Below are 18,861 nucleotides of genomic sequence, written 5' to 3' on the forward strand. Positions count from 1 at the left end.
CTCGCTTGCTTATGGAGAATTTGTCGGTTACCACCAACATCAGCTATAACAAATCGCAACAAACTGATTAAAAATTCACCGAATAACCACCACAAGCACGTTTAACACTCGCACTGGCCAAGACGTCCACAGAAAAGCGCTGAGAAAACTACTGAACCTTCATTGGCTGTCAGAGGATGACGTCACGTCAGATACGCACAACGAGCCTAAGCCCCACCGCCATCGTTCATTGCTTCCCAACTATAGAGAATCTGGCAATGTACTTGGACTGAAAAGGACAGAAGCTGGTTTGCCATTCAGTGGAGGCAGCAGTATTTAGGATGAATTTTGCAATAATATGTTTTTGATGAAAAATACTGATTAAGTGGGATTTTATTAGTGGAGGAATGACGTAAGCCAACATGTAAGGTAATCCAGTTCTTTTTATACTTCTAAATGTGTAGTTTCTTACTTTTAGAACATTTAGTGTTATTGAAGTTTGATGTAGAAATTTTGTAATGCCATATCTGCTTTTGTCTTCATAACTGAAACAAGTGACAAGTGCCGAGGAAAGTAATTTCGGAGAGGAAAATTATTAATAAATATTTTGCTAACCTGTTTAGTTGTGAGAACTTCATGTCAGTTGTAATGTAAGGTCATTGTTTGAATGTACTTGTGAAAATATCGTATTATTTCAGAGGTTTCAAATCAGTAAAAGATTTCACAAAAGTGTTATCCTGTGAACTTTCAGGTAGTTTTAACACAAAGTCAGATGCGTTAATATTTATGTTCATTTGCTCTATAATTACACCAACAGTTCTGGTAGTCATTGTTTGCAAGAGTAAAGACAAAGATTAATAATATTCAGAGCCAACATTTTAATCAGAGTCATTTATTTCGCAGTCAAGTAGCATATTAAATTCTATTGAAAACGGATTTGTCTCTCGCAGGCCATTTGTTTGATGTACTGGCTAGCCTGGATTTCGCATCGTGTAACGTGTGCTTCACGTATTTTCGTCCAAAATTTACTTTTAACACAGTTTTGTTCCCATGCACCGAAGTTTACGCATTTCAATATTGAAATCAGTTTTATACGTATATCAGTTACCAACCACATACAAACATGAGTTTAGAGGAAGTCGTTTTACATATTACTTTCACCTGTCGACCTCTTCTGCCACGATCCGTAATTACATGGTTGTTTCCTGATTTTTGCAAGCATATACGTATTAATATTTTAGTTGCAGGCTTGGACTTAGCAATTATTTTCAAGATTTGTGACGCAACAACTGGTGTGATTAAACATTGTAAACCATTAGAGAAACACAGTTTGTTTTGCATATTTAGTAACAGGCAACAATGTAGACAAATTTTCTGGTGAACAATCAAGGTTTGCTTGTGGAGGTATGAATTTTTGTGTATTTTCTTCAATTTTAAGTACCGGTTTGTGACAGATATGTTGCAGAGTATAGTGCAACTGAGATTGTTTCATTTTACGTATTTGTAGTCTTATGTCGTATTTAGAATAGTGATGTTTGCCATTGACCTTTGCTACTGCTAACGATGTACTGCAATGTAAAACTATTCTGGTTCATTGAATCTTGAAGTGTTGTATGGTTAGACAAACAGTGGTTCCTTATGGTGTATGCAACACTGTCTCCTTTAATGAAGTATATGTATTTAACTGCACAGTGATATTATTAGAAGTTTTGATTTGCATTTATGCAGTGAATTTTGTCAGTGATAATTTTAAATATTTTTTTCTGTTTTCACAAACATTTCTAGCAGTTATATGGGTAGTGGTGTTCTTCAGCGTGTGTGATACTTCCCTTTTGCTTGCTGTGTTACTGTAACTGCATTAAAATGTCAAAAGCCATGAGAGTAAGGACAAATGCTAGAGCTGTAGCTGATGTAACTTCCAGCAATCTTGTAGAAAGAGAAGCGATGATTGAACAAGGAGTATCGCACAATACTAATTTAACTGAAACAGATAGGACAATACCTGACAGGACTGATCAGAGAAATTCTTCGGTATAAAAAATGGAAAAAAGGAAGTGTAACTGGGATTCTGCTTTAGGAACTGAGTCTGTGAGATATAATTCGTCACAACAATCAGATACTGTCGATAAGGATTCAGGTTTTGCACCCACAGCTGTTTATCAAACTAAGCAAGTCCCCACTCCTCCTGATAGCAGTGCCAAACATAACGAGGACAACGATTTGTCGCAGACACTATTTTCATAGTTTAAAAGCGTTAAGGACGAGATTAAAAGCCTCAGGAAAGACAGTAGGGAACGGATTAGAAAATTTGAAAAATATTACAGAAGGCGGGACAAAATGTTAGAGGACTTTTCCAGTAATCCAGAACAGTTCAATAAAAAAAATAAGAGAGGAGGTTTTGGCCGACTTAAATGAGAAAACTGAACGGGATAAGGAAGATGTATGTGAAGAGTTCAACCCTGTAATAAATAAGGCACAGGTGTCAAACGAATCGTTTGTCGAGACAGAGAATTCCTCCATTCATACCATCAAAGTCATACATACATAATAACAAGCTTCCACTGAATGTATCGGCCATAAGCCAAATATTTCACAGGTGATGGAACAATCTCTTGATATCTCTGGAATTATATGTGATAAAATAGACAGTGTAGGGAATGCTTCTGAAGTAGATATGCGAGAGTTATTCGATATCTTACAGTCATATTGTGAAGTCTTTGTCAACAAACCTGGTACCATTCGAAGTTTTTTGTATGAATTTAACGTCAAAGAACATACGTTTTTTGTTCCGCCTTATGTTATTCCATTGGTATGCAGCAAAAGAAGAAGGAATGAGATACAAAGTAGGTAGAGAATCCACTGGATGACATTCCACTACAAGAAACTTGTAGGTATAGGATCCATCTCCCTGTGATGAGTACGCCAGCTGGCGACTGATGCTTTCTCGAGCTGGGTGTGGCTATTCCTTCTATTAATTCATAGGGCACTCGGCTTCTTCTACTGTTCTATTGAGATAATAAGTGTAAATAACTCTCCACTACTATCCTAGTGTAAGTACGCTGAAGTAAGTTTTGAGACGGATTGACGGTACACTACAAGAAGATAGTTTCCAAATGGTGATAAATGTAATTTGCTGTGAACTTTTTGTAATCTGTGAATAATGATTGAGAAGTCTACTATATTGATGCCATTTTGAGATGTTTCAAAGTACTTATTTGAAGCTAACAGTCTTCAGCTATTGGCTGCTGGAAATACAGAGATACGAGTTGCAAATTCTAGCTCAATATGTATATTGTGAGAAACTGGACACAATGGAAAGAATGATAGAGAAAGGGTAAAGTATGACATTGATATAAAAAATAGTGAGACCAAAAGATAGGAAATGATGTGCTTAAGACACAGCTGTACTTGTGTGATTAAATATGATGATGTGATGTAATAATGTAAATGGTACTTATGCTGGGCGCTAATGAACGAATAATATGTATTGAATTATGATGTGTATGTAAGTAAAGACATGTTTCTCAGAATAAATAATTCAGGAAGCCAAAGAGAAGTAGGAGATGATGTTATTTCAGTAATGATGATGTATGTGAATTTTACATGGATCTTTATTTCAGGCGGCCAATGAGGGGTAAAGGAACATTTTTGTCTCAGTAATGACATTGGATATGGTTTAATATTATCTTTACAGGTACACTGTGTACCAGTGGATACAAGAACCAAAATAAATTAACATGAACACTTTCATTGAGAACTGTGCCCTGTATATGTGCCTTTATGAGGAATGCATTCAACAGATAATAGAGCTACTTTGTGGTTGACACTGATCTTTGAATTTTCAAAAACTTGTAGCTTGTCAATGAAAATATAATTAACAGTTCACTCTTTTATCACCTGGAATGACAATAGTTATGTAGTTGTTATGATACCAGTGAATTTGACAAATGCAAAGATGATGTTAGGACCAAGAGTTTTGCTCCAATAGTATAAGATGTTAACTGATGCATGACTTACGTTAACTGTATTCTAACAAGGTTTTCTATTCTAGGAGTGTGTATATAAGAATTAGCTATTTTGTTTGCCATCATCGTTATACCTCTTGTTATTGTACATGAGGTATGTGTTAGTTACCATTCAGGCCAGAAAGATAAATGTTTGTAACTTACGAAAGTGGATTCAAGTCTTTTCATTTATGTGAGGTACTTTAAAAATGAAGAAATGCAGTCAAGATTGACATGTGATATCGGATTGATGATTAACTGCTTACTTGTTTAAGTAACTGATTGGAATGACTCCAGAGCTTTACTGACAAGCCTTACATGGTTATGTAATTACCATTTCTGCTATATGTATACCAAATAAGGATATTTGAGTCAGGCACATGTGCATGGGATTATACTTTTTTCAGGACAATTGATTATGGTATTAACATGGATGTAACTACATATCTAATTCCTTTGTAAATTTGTTTTATGTATTCTGGACCTGCATGGGAGATGGTCTTGGCTAACACACACACACAACACTAATAGACTTATCATGCTAGATGGCTTCATGCAATTTTCTGTGGCAATAAGTTGAGTGTCATACCATGTCCCAGCTCATGAAAGATGGACCCACGGAAACAAGCTCATTATGTCAATTCCACAGCTATGACTGTAGCCCTTCATATTCTGCGTTGTCAGTTGAGGTCGTGACAAGACACTTCATCCTCCCTGAGCCCGCCTAAATAACATGCCAATTTTGAGCTCTATGACTTGTCAGTGGAGAAACTGTAGGCAAAGTACTATGCTCTCTGAGACTGCCCTAGGAAATTGCTCATGCTACCATGCCAGTGAAATTGTGGTAAGTGTGTGACGTCCTCATAGGTTTTCTTAATACTGACTCGGCTCTCAGCACGATGGGACTTACATCTGAGGTCATCAGTCCCCTAGAACTTAGAACTACTTAAACCTAACTAACCTAAGGACATCACACACATCCATGTCCGAGGCAGTATTCGAACCTGCGACCGTAGCGATCGTGCGGATCCAGACTGAAGCGCCTAGAACCGCTCGGCCACACCGGATGGCCTCTTAATACTGAACAGACCACGGTAAGCATTTTTGTGTCGTTTTGTAAATGTGTGTATGTTTCTTCCTTTATTTTAACTGGCTTGAATATTCATTTGTCTTCACACAATTTTACTAAATATTTTAATTGCTTTGTGAAGTATTGAACCCTGTTGCCTGAAATGTGTGTGTCTTCTTTACTTCATTGGAATTCACAGGAATACCTACTTGTACTTACAGGTTTCGTTCAAAGATCTGTACAGCTAATTGTAATGTAGTGCTTTGTACCTTGTTTTAAAATTGTATGTGTTTGTGCCATTGCATTTCACTGAACTAGATTACTGTTTTACGAAAGCAAGCATCTTGTTATGCCATGTCTTCTGTATCTTGACAAATATATGAAGTGACTTACTACTGGAAGGCATCAAGGGATCACAAATTTAGCATTGGAGGGCAGCGTGGAGGGTAAAAATCGTAGAGGGAGACCAAGAGATGCATACACTAAGCAGATTCAGAAGGATGTAGGTTGCAGTAGGTACTGGTAGATGAAGAAGCTTGCACAGGATAGAGTAGCATGGAGAGCTGCATCAAACCAGTTTCAGGACTGAAGACCACAACAACAACACTACTGGAAGCTTTGCACACGTATTAGTATGTATGTTTACTTATTTACATTTCAAATTATGTACCATATTAGTATTACTTTGTACTTGTTCACTGATATTTTGTATACATTTTCAACCATCCCAGGTATTTGTATGCACACACTTTGAAACGGCCCCTTTGAACAATTATACAAGACTGTGCTCAAACTGACATACAATATTTTCAGCGCAACGCAATCTGACTTTCAATAATCCCTACAAAAGAATAGCCCTGACTAATATTAGCCTATACCTTTCACAAATCACTTACCTCACAAAAATCTTCGTTACTCGAACTACTGCAATACAGCGAGCGCCACTACTGCCAGGTAAATAAAAGATTCAAACTACAGAAGGCACTAACTACTGATAGGCATAGTTAGCAAATGAAAGATTTTATTAGAGAACAAACAATGTATTTACCTTAATAGTGTTGAAAAATCATAATATATATAGCAGTTCATGACATCCAGTCTTACAAATTTCAAAACTCCGCTATTTCTCTCCCCACGTCCACTACTGCTAGCGGCTCACCTCTACCTGCGCAACGCTACGCGCGGTTCACATCGAGCTGCCCAACACTACAATGGCAGACATCAATGCAAACTAGCCACAGACTGCACACAGCACATCCAGTGATTTTCATACAGAGCGCTACGTAACGTTGCCAATAAGAAAACATAAACAGCCTACTTACATAGACCCCATGCTCCCCACAAAAAAATTTTACAAATTGTTTTGGACAGTGGCCAATAATGATTTGATATAATTTTTCATAATTACAATAACAAAGATATCAAATGCACACACTTATTTATACAATGTTGGTCAAAAGCTAAAATTGTCTCACAGTCCATAAAGACAGTCCTGATCATTCATCACAGTAAAATTGCAGTGTTTTTCTCAAAGTTTTAGCAGTAAAAGAAAATGCACACGGAAGTTGTGGATTTCCATGCAGTCTTGAAGAAGTAGTGTTGTCCTTTCAACGGAAAGACAGTGCTGACTCTCGGCATGCAGACAGGTAACGGGCCACAACAGAGGAAACCCACAGCAGAGTCATTCGACGTTTTGAAGAATATTGGTAGGTAGGTCATCACAGAGCAGACCCACTATAGTCTTGGTAGAGAGTATGGTATTGGTGGGACACCAAAGGTGCAGACCCACTGCAGTCCTTGTAGAAATAACGGTATTGATGGATTATCAAAGGTGTAGACCCACTGTAGTCCTTGTAGAGATGGCCAGCAGCCATCTGCTGCGACTGTGCAGGTGCACAATCACCATCGAAGAGTCTTGCGGACAATATAGCAAGTCCATAACCACCACTTATGCACTCACAAAGTTTTTGGAACTGTCCTTAGAACCAGCAATGCTGTTATCCAGTCCCTTGCTGAATTACTAACACACGTGCAAACACTGACAGTCCCTACTTCTCACATATTGTCCATATTATATGACCAACAGAAACGTGTGCAGTGAAATGGAAATTACAAGTTAATAATATGATGAACTGGTGTCACTTACAATTTTATAACATAAGAATACAATTACTAAGGTACAAAATACATCATTAAAGAACATAACAATACAGATAACATATGTACTACAGGCTTTACAAAAGAATCGAAATAACATATACATCAGTGTTACAGGAATTATGACATGAGTACATACATAAAAGATCAGAATAACTTTCGAAACACCAACTTCACACATGAGCATTAAAACAGAACAGAATACATAATGTCTAAACATCTTTACAAAGAAAATAACATATTATCAGAAAAATTCTACAACATAACTCTTATTAGCTAAACACATTAAGACAGGAAAAACACAAATTCACATAGTGTAATAACACAAAAATACAAGACAGGGTTTGTTTTCAGTGTGACATTTGGTACTGCAGTCCACCCCAAAACTTCATTCTATATATCTTTCCTCTTATTTCAACATTTGTTTCCACCAAAAAAATTCTATCCAAGCATGCTTTCTGTATTTACATATTCACACATTTCTTACCTCATTATTTATTTTCCATTATCTTACCTCATCATTTATTTCCAAGAAAATTCTACCCAAACCTGTTGTCCCTAAACGCTACTTTTTTGGTTCATATCCTCTTTCAAAATACTTTTTTGGCCAAACCATTTTCTCATAGATTCTCAATGCATTTCTTCCAATTCATCACAACTTGTTCTCTTATATGGCCTACCCCATCTTAAGCTAACTTAAATCTACTGAGCTCAGATGCTAAACTAAGGGACGAGGCAATGCAGCAGCCCAAAACAATTAACACCAGCAGCCATGACAAAAAAATTCAAACTGCCAAAGCAAGCAGCAATATTACAACTAATATAAGGCAATGGGCAGCAAACAAGAAAAATAAATCAGTAGTAAAACTGGCTTAACAGAGTAATGTAAAGTGAAATTTAGTAGCACTATGCCTGGCAAACAGCAGCAGCAAATGCAATAACTTATATCTAAACATGACATAGCTCAAGCAGAAAAATTTTATAGTAAAATGGCCATTTTAATACCTATGTCACATCTTAACTCTAGAGTGATGCATCACAAAAACTTACTCTGCAAGAAAGTTACCAAGTCATTAAAAAAATTATTTATGCAATTACTGTGAAGGGAAATGTTTATTTGTGCTCTCTTTTCTAAGAAAGTACATCCTAAACGTATTCTTTGCTGGGTCTGTAGACAGAAAATAGTGATATTAGTACATTTATTAAATTTTATAATAACCAATGCTGCAGTGCAGCTAGAAACTAGATATAAAAGAAAATGAGCAAATATGTAGAAAGGAAGGCATGAAACATCATTCATTAGCCATATGGCATTTCATAAGGTAGTAAAAAAATCTCTCATCTAGAAAGACAGTAGTCATAATCAGGTGTATAGACATAAAAATATTTCTCGTCATTTCATTAGGCATTTCAGTAAATATCATAAATTAAGAGCTCCACAGTGTTATCATATGTTTTCAAGTTTGAGGGGTGTCGTATTTGCGATGCTTTCTACAAAGGAATGTCAATAGCGAGGATAATGGCCCCTTTTTTTCCACTTGTGCCTCTGAAAGGCACACACTAATGGCTTTTCTCCAGGCGACTGTCGCGCAGCTGGGTGCCCACGACTCATTACGTGAAGGTGGTCACTTAACTTTCTTACCAAAATATTTACAACACCAGTTTGCATTACAGTGACAGTCTCATACAAAAAATTTCACAGGTCGAGAATTTGCGTTGCAAATGTGTATAAGCAAAATCCTATGAATATAACAGTGTTCAAAAAGTTTTCGTTGGCATTGTGATACATTCACGGATTTACACACATTTCATAACTCTTAAAGTACGATTCTTGGTTTCCAACATCCTTTTCCAAAAATCAGAGTCCCTAACCACTACTCATTATTCATATACGTATTCGTCGACACTTCTTCAATATTTCATCATAATAAATATGTAGCATAATCAAACTCCTCATATACGGTAGCATCATCTTATTGATCATAAACATACCTCAACGGCATAATACACATCGTCATCGTAAAAATAACATCATAACACTTCAGTCAAATCTCGAAAACATCGTAGCTTTCTGCAATAATGTCAAAACCTAAAAAAATTCTCTGCTCATTTCAATAGTGTCACCTACCTCAAACGTACTTTAAAATCATGCTCCATTACCAAATATATCATTCAAAGCTCTCATAGTATCACAGTGGTTCCGAAAAAATATGAACAGTTCACAAAGTACAGACAAAATACAATATCATAAGTGTGAAGTTACCCAACTGTGTAAATGCGTAAACATGTGTCACTGATGTAGTAAAAAAATGTTTGTTTCTCTGTTAAATAATCAGATAGCTGTGTAATTTATGTGTTAGAGAAATATGGTACCGATGTGTAAAGTCGTATAAGCAAATACCATATTAGCTAGGGCTCCTTGTGCTTGCCAAACACATGGTACACAAAGTAAGCGTGTACCTCCCTGAGGATTAATGTAATTATATCCTCAGGTGTTACAGATTACAGAAATGGAGTGAAATGTCTCACGGAAAACTGTCTTTGTAATTCAAAAATCTTTAAATATAAAAGTCGTTCGTAAGCAAAGTTCTGTAGAAGCCAATGTACATACCTCATGATAAACGAAAGTGAAATGCTTTGCATATAGATATCTTAGTTATTACGCTTATTGCCATGATGAAGAAAGTACTGTGCTGTAACGTATTGTTGTGCTACGGAAAAGGCAGTCTCATTGTAGCTATACCACAAAAGTTACTACTAAAACATGTTTTACTTTCCAGAAGAATTCAGAAAAACTGTGCAGATATAAAACAGAAACACCGCAAAAGGAATAATGTAAGTTGTGTCACACATTAGTAGCGTCGTGATATAGTTGTGTAACTGTCAAATAAACTAACCACTGTGTCATCTGGTATCTTTCAGAAAGCACTTTAAATCCATAATGTATTTTCAAGTAAACCAAAATGTTGCAGTAAAATCTCATTACAAGTACTGGTATAAGTTCTAAGTATGTAAGCTTTATAGTCGTTACGTAATTGTGCAACTAACAAGCAAGAATGTACACACACAATAACACTGTGTCGTCTGTTCACTATAACAATGCATTCGTAATTACTGTCTAAATAAGTTCTCTTGGTTCTTGACTGGATATTTAGCTGCAAACATTGTTGCATGTTAACAGTTTCTCAGTGTGACAAAGCATACTAGTAGCGTGAAGTGAAAATTTTATGGCAAAGACTAAGTTAAAAAGCAGATTATCTTTCAATAAACGGTTTTACATGTGAAATGTGGTGTAAACCTTTACTCTTCCTAGTACGCAGAGTTTCAGCTTCAGTGGAATTATCATGTGGTATATGGTACATCGGTAAAGAATGCTAAAATTTTTCTCAAGGTTAGCGTCTATGTAATTTTTCCCTGAGCCAGCCGGCGCACGTGGCTGCCTGCGGTGCGAGTCATTGTCTGTCTCTTTGTTGGCGTGCATCGTTATTGGGATTAGGAGACCTAACTTCTACAAATTCACCTTGTCGAGAGTGCCCTGCCATGTTTGAATCCCGCTAGTTCTGAAGGAATTCATGTCTGTCGTTTTGTCGGTACTTTACATAGTTTCTTGTTTGTCGGTCATGTGGTGGAGAATTTCTCCCAGAATCGTAACTGTGCGCTGAACTGTTGCGTCTGAAGTTATTCTGTCTCCCTTGATAATAATTGTTTTTGTTCCGATATTGTCTGTTTCTATGGTAATCTCTGTCATATTCATTACTACGGAAATGCGATCTTTCTCTGTAACTGTTATTACTCTGCCAGTGGTTGTCATATGGGTGGTGTCTGTTTGGGTCACGATTTGCGTTGTAAGAATAGCCTTGTCGTGTCCAGTTATTATTTCTTTCATCGCAGAATTGCGACGGATGTGACCTGTAATTGTTGTGTTCCTGTTTTCGCGTTCCGCGATTGTCAGTGCCAGTTTCTAATTCTTGTAAGAGTCCCTGAAAAGCTTCAATGTCGTCTTTGCAGCGTCCTGCCAAAATAATATTTCTTAAATGTTCATGCAACTTCATTAAGAAAATGCGGATGAGTTCTGAAGGGCTGTATGGATTTGAAAGATATTGATTCTTATGCAACATGTCTTCGAAATATTTGACAAGACTGGAAAATTCAGATTGTTCAAAGTGTTTCATCATCATGATGCTATGTTTTACTAGGTCTTGTGTAGCTTGAGACCAATATGCTGAGAGGAAGGCATGGTAAAATTCTCCTTCACTGTGACAATCGCGAATGACCAATCGCATTCTTTCAGCTGGTTCATTCTCTAAGTATCCACACATAAATTCTAATCTGTGCTCTAATGACCAGTTGGGAGGAAACCAATGGGAGAATTGATGGAGCTACGCTTGTGGATGAATGTCGTTGCCAGAATTCTTAAATGTTTTAAATTTACGTTTAGTAATATACAGCTTATAGTCAAACTCATCATGTCGGCGAGTCGCATATTGGTCATTGTTACGTCGTTTCGGCGGTTCCATTTCAAAATTCGGTGCATCTTGCCAATTTTTTATAATTTCCGAAATGCGCTGTGTTATCATTTTGTGGCTGTTCCATATTTCTATGCCCCTCTTCCCGTATTCGGGTGCGAGTCTCCTCTGAAATACGTAATTCTTGTATTACCTGTGTCAGCTGATCTTGCACTTCCCGGATTTCTCTTTGGTGTTGCGTATTAATTTCATTCTGATTTTGTTTGAATTTCCTAATTTGTTCGCACTCTTCTGTGTCATTAAAGACTACCGGTTTTGTGTCATTCAGATTATCATCTACCTTCGTAGATACATTATTTAGCTGATCCTAAAGTTCAACTACTATCTCTGATAATGAACTAATTTCCTCCATGTGTCATTCTGAACCAATCTTCAGAGTATCTACTGTGTCCTTTAAGTTTTCCTGAGTTATTGCAAGTTGCGTAACCGAATCGGTAGATGCTACTGAGTCAATTTTAGCTTGCAAGGTCTCATGATTTTCATGAACAATAGTTTGCAGTTCTTCTATGGCTGCTTCGTGATTCTGTAATGCATTTTCATGCCGCGAAAAAATAGGTTGGAAATGCTCACAAATTTGTGTTTTTACGTCATTACAAACTTTTTGACATTTCGATTCAATGTTATGTAACTCAGTAGTTAAATCTTCACGTGTTTGTTCAAGTGTGGTGTCTAACTTCCGAAGATTTTGTTCCATTGTGTCTAACTTTTGAAGCTTTTGCTGTGTTTGTCCCATTTGTTGTATTAATTGTAATAACAATGCACTGGTGTCTGAAACTTGTTCTTCAGTGCTTTTCGGCAGTGAATTTCCACCGGCAACATTCACATTTTGACAAGCAGAAAATGTGTCTTGACTTATTTGAGAAAACGGTGAGGACCCAAAACCTGAATCTACAGTATTTGCGAGATTGTGTCCTGTCATTTCGGATTCCTGAGGCGAGCTATTGCCGACTGATCGATCGATAATGCTGCCCTGTTCACAAATTGTTTCACTGTCTACGCCTTCATTTGCCGCCCTCTCCATTTCCCTATGCACAATTACCAAATCACTAGTTTGAACATTAGTTAATTCATTACACGGTGGCGCTAACACACTGCTTTCGTCTTCAATGTCATTTCTCAGTTTACTTTGGAGCCTAGTATTACGTTTTTCACACGCCATTATTGTCACAATATTTCACACAACAACACAGAAAAGCACAATTTGAAGAGCAAAATAAGAAAACACATTAACATAGCACTGAAAACAATATCTAGTTAATTGCAAGCGCAGCTGCAAAATACTTGGCGCAAATTTACATGCATGCCACAGCAACAATGAAACACTGCAACTACAAAGGAGATTCTCTCTACAATTATACGGTAGCAATAAACAATAGCTACACTAATTATACAAACTAAAAGAAAAAAATCAGAAGATTCCAGTGAGGTATCCAGGCAGGGTCGCCATATGAAACGTCCCCTTTGAACAATTGTACAAGACTGTGCTCAAACTGACACACAATATTTTTAGTGCAACGCAATCTGATTTTCAATAATCCCTACAAAAGAATGGCCCTGACTAACATTAACCTATACCTTTCACAAATCACTTACCTCACAAAAATCTTCGTCACTTGAACTACTGCAATACAGCGAGCGCCACTACTGCCAGCTAAATAAAAGATTCAAACTACGGAAGGCACTAACTACTGATAGGCATAGTTAGCAAATGATAGATTTTAATAGAGAACAAACAACGTATTTACCTTAATAGTGTTGAAAAATCATAATAAATATAGCAGTTCATGACATCCAGTCTTACAATTTTCACAACTCCGCTATTTCTGTCCCCACATCCACCACTGCTTGCGGCTCACCTCCAACTGCGCAACGCTACGCGCTGTTCACATCGAGCTGCCCAACACTACAATGGCAGACAACAATGCGAACTAGCCACAGACTGCACACAGCACATCCAGTGATTTTCATACAGAGCGCTACGTAACATTGCCAATAAGAAAACATAAGCAGCCTACTTACAACTTTATACCATGATTTTGAGATTGTTTCCTTTGGAGAATTTTTTGAGTGCTTCCTGCTACTGTATCAGCAGAAACCACTCTGCAAAATACATTTTTAATAGGGGAGGGGTGATGAAAGGTAGATGTTTTGTTTGCCATGACAATTTTCAGGTAGTATTGGACATAAATATGAATGAAACTCTGAATTTGATAAAGGTACTCAATCTCTATAATATCGATATAAGCATATACTTTGTAAGTCTGTTCCTGAAACGACAGGTCTTGGTCGGAGAGGTTAGTTTTACTTTGTCATTGTAGAAGTCAGCGTGTTTTAGACAGTCTGGCAATGTGCTTGGTCTGAAAAGGATGGAAGCTGGCTTGCCATGCAGTGGAGACAGCAGTATTTAGAAAGAATTATGCAGTGAAGTGTTTTTGATGAAAACTGATTAAAAATTTTATTGAAACATTCTCGATATTCTTGTCGCCGGTGGCGCCACCGCTTCCGCTGGAACGTAAACCTTCGAAGGAACGTCTCTGCTGCTTCTCTGCATCAAGCGCTCGTTTCCATGCACAGCTCAGATGATATCCGCTAACGCGGTTAAAGTTCTGTTGGCTCATTCTTATTTCAACAGCCTCCTTAATAACAGAATCTCAGTACGTGGAGGCATGGGACAGAATTTCAGTTTCATCGAACAATATTTTATGTTTGTTCGTGAGGCTGTGCTCCGCAGTTGCCGATTTCTCCAGTTCTCTATTTTTAATACGGCGTTGGTGTTCTGCACAGCGGTCGGAAACGGTACGAATCATCTGACCTATATAATAGCTTCCACACTCACAGGGTATATTATAAACTCCAGGGACCCTGAGGCCGAGATTGTCCTTAACAGGGCGCATCATCTCCTTAAGTTTCTTAGGAGGAGGAAAAATCGGTCTTATACCTCGTCTACGCTGGACTCTTCCTATTTTGCTGGAAATCGCGCCACAAAAAGGAAGAGCCGCAATCGATGTTTCATCCTGTGAGGTTGCAGCATTTTCACGTTTCCTTCTTTTTGAGAACGCTGCCTTTATATCGCGTGCACCATAGCCATTCTTTCGGAACACGTTCTTCAGATGGTTAATCTCGGACCTTAAGTGGTCCTCGGCAGAAACAGTTTTGGCTCTATAAACGAATGTGTTCAAAACGGCCCTCTTCTGAGCAGGATGATGGAAACTCTGTGCATTCAGGTATAAATCGGTATGCGTCGGCTTACGGTGCACAGAGTAGCCAAGACGCCCGTCCGCCTGTCGTTGTACTAAAACGTCTAAGAAAGGCAGTCTCACGTCATTCTCCATCTCGACAGTTAACTGGATGTTCGAATGTATGCTGTTCAAGTGTTCCATGAATTGTTCGAGAGCTTCTGCGCCGTGTGTCCAGACCATAAGTGTATCGTCAACGTAACGATAAAATAAAGATGGACAGAGGGGAGCCGCGAATACACAGAAAGAAAGATCCTTTATCATTTAGCTACAATATAACAAGTCAGCAACTGGAAGCAGTTAATTCCATAAATTATCTGGGAGTAGGCATTAGGAGTGATTTAAAATGGAATGACCATATAAAATTAATCGTCGCTAAAGCAGAAGCCAGACTGAGATTCATTGGAAGAATCCTAAGGAAATGCAGTCCGAAAACAAAGCAAGTAGGTTACAGTACACTTGTTCGCCCACTGCTTGAATACTGCTTACCGGTGTGGGATCCGTACCAGATAGGGTTGATAGAAGAGATAGAGAAGATCCAACGGAGAGCAGCGTGCTTCGTTACAGGTTCATTTAGTAATCGCGAACGCGTTAAGGAGATGATAGATAAACTCCAGTGGAAGGCTCTGCAAGAGAGACGCTCAGTAGCTCGGTACAGGCTTTTGTTGAAGTTTCGTGAACATACCTTCACCGAGGAGTCAAGCTGTATATTGCTCCCTCCTACGTATCACGAAGATACCATGAGAATAAAATCAGAGAGATTAGAGCCCACACGCATGCATACCGACAATCTTTCTTTCCACGAACAATGTTGTTGTTGTTGTGGTCTTCAGTCCTGAGACTGGTTTGATGCAGCTCTCCATGCTACTCTATCCTGTGCAAGCTTCTTCATCTCCCAGTACCTACTGCAACCTACATCCTTCTGAATCTGCTTAGTGTATTGATCTCTTGGTCTCCCTCTACGATTTTTACCCTCCACGCTGCCCTCCAATGCTAAATTTGTGATCCCTTGATGCCTCAAAACATGTCCTACCGACCGATCCCTTCTTCTAGTCAAGTTGTGCCACAAACTTCTCTTCTCCCCAATCCTATTCAATACCTCCTCATTAGTTACGTGATCTACCCACCTTATCTTCAGCATTCTTTTGTAGCACCACATTTCAAAAGCTTCTATTCTCTTCTTGTCCAAACTGGTTATTGTCCATGTTTCACTTCCATACATGGCTACACTCCACGAACAATACGAGACTGGAATAGAAGGGAGAACCGATAGAGTTACTCAAGGTACCCTCCGCCACACACTGTCAGGTGGCTTGCGGAGTATGGATGTAGATTTAGATGTCGGCAATTGCTGCACAAACATTGTCTCCACGTATGCATACACAATAATTACTCTCCTCTTCCACGCAAACATTTGGGGTTAGACGTTCCCGGCGGGGGAGGGGGAGTGGGGGGGGGGGGGCGTTCCACTGAGGGTCGAACCGCACAATAACCCTGCGGCGGTGGGGTGGCTGGACTGCTGTGGCCTGTTGTGGTGGTTGTCAACCACTGAGGGCTACACAGGATACACAATGTGAGTACGTATTATGGCACCAATCATCAGAATATCGGTAACTATAAACTTTTTATTTTTATGACACATTAATCAATTTTTTAATGCAGTCTAATTTTGAAAACAAGAAAAAATAATCATAGTAGATCGCATTTTTAACAAAGATCAAGTGGCAACTGACATGCAGTGCTTACATAACTAGTTATCAAACAGTGAAAATTACTCGTAAAAAACCATCAAAACAACAGAGCGTAGATATGGTTAGCTTATAACCCAACATACAGCAACATAGTGGTTCCCCTGGCGTGTAAACACAATACCTCAGTCTGAATGTGGTTAATCAGCGTTAATAACTCACCAAAATAACTCTCAAAAATAACGATTTGATTCGAAAGACAAACTTTGCATCTACTAAGGATCGCTGATGGCATTAATGTCATCCTTTGTGCAAGTCATTTCGTAGAGACATAAACATACATACAATACGGGAAATCTGCCATGCATCTTCCAACAATAAATGACTTAGAAAAACAGAAATGAGTGACACTGAATATGAAGTGGTACTATACATGTACTTCGAATTAATCAAACATGGAACATAAGCCACGTCGGATTTTCAGCACACGTCAAACGCGAGTTGCATTGCCAGCAATCACAGAAATGTACCTTTTCTATACACGATTTCCCGCAAAACACTGGATGGTCTAACGTGCAGAAGGGAATGACGAAATTAAATGCGTAATTGTTAGGATTGTATGTCTATGAGATCATTCTGTAATCTGCTTCCCACTTACGAAAAACAAAAGGTCCCCGCGACTCTGTAATACCTCTCGCCTAAATATCAGTTCACGCTCGCAGTTCATCTCAAGTTCAGCACACCAAATGACTAAAAAATAACTGCGCAAATACGAATATCATATGACGAAAATGACTGAAAGCGCTGCCCATCCCTGCAGACAGCTGAAACGGTCTCTCTGAATCTCTAAACCAAGGGTGATTTTAAACTATCCCGCCAGCGTAGCCCAATACTGCATTCTCCTTTGATTGGCTAGAAAGGTGCGGTACTCGCCACAGGTACATATGCTGCCACAACAGTGTCTCAAAGAGACATAACTCGAAGAGTCTGTATCGATACTGATTCAAAATGACATTGCGCGAAGTTTGTTCTCGCAACACATGGTCGTTGACGTGTTCCGCGCGTGAGGACTGCACACCAACACCAGCGTCCTAAAGACCGATTTCTGCGGTACAATTTCTGTGGCTGGTTCCAACAACCGCGGAAGCCAAAGACGACGTCACAAAAATTGTAGTATGGTCTGATAAGGCTGGGTAGACACTAAGTGTTTTTTCAGTATGTGCAATGCGCACCATTGGTGTGAAGTTAACCTCGCCCCTGGGTACAATGCATACATTTGCATCAACGACGGAGTATAGACGAACAGTGTGTCATATCCTTGTGCACTGCATTTCTCATAGACCATTTGCCTGAAAGCAGAACTGGAAGGTATTCCGCTTCATGTATGGCACAGGTTCAGGTTAGGGATGTGAAAAACCGACCGGTTAATACCGATACCGGTATTTTTCGGCATTTGTTTGGTTTCGGTTCTGACAGGTGTTTCATTTTTTATTAGTAACCGGGTAAAGAAACCGAAATATAGGGTGACAATTATTGAACTATATCAAATAAAATCGACACAACTTCTGAACGGTTTACGTTAGGACTTTTTTTTTTACATGGTACAGGGTATATCGTACAAATAACATCGATTTTCTTACCTGTTCCATTAGTGTATTGAGGGAGTGAACTATAGCTGTCTATTTTCCCCCTGTACATGCTCCAATTTATCTAATTCTCATGATGCCTCCACGGAGTAAACAGTAGTGACATAATAATAGTCAAACAGACTTCTCCAAATACAGGTTCTCTAAAATTCCGCAACGATACTTTACGAGAACTAGGTCGTCTCTCTTCCAAAGCCTCCGATACAACCTCACGTAGCTGTTTTCTTTTTTACACTTCTATTTGGGCTGTACCGCCATTTCACGGTCCTGTCAGTGTGTCTCTGAGTTCGTTCCATGTTTGTTATCATGTGTACTTGATACGCAGTAAAAACACTGGATCAGATTAGAAATGCACCAGCGACTCCTCTACAATTCACTATGCAGATCCATTCCATTTCCCCAAATCATTTCAACGAAATTACGAGGTGTGACTATGTGATAACGGGATTGCCGCTGTAAACATTTATTTCAAAAAACACGTATTTAGTTATTATCACACTGAATTTATTCCCCTCCCCTAGCCCTACAACGCTCCGTGAGAATTTTCCATTAACAG

This window comes from Schistocerca nitens, chromosome 7 (genome assembly GCF_023898315.1).
Source record: "Schistocerca nitens isolate TAMUIC-IGC-003100 chromosome 7, iqSchNite1.1, whole genome shotgun sequence".
NCBI lineage: Eukaryota > Metazoa > Arthropoda > Insecta > Orthoptera > Acrididae > Schistocerca > Schistocerca nitens.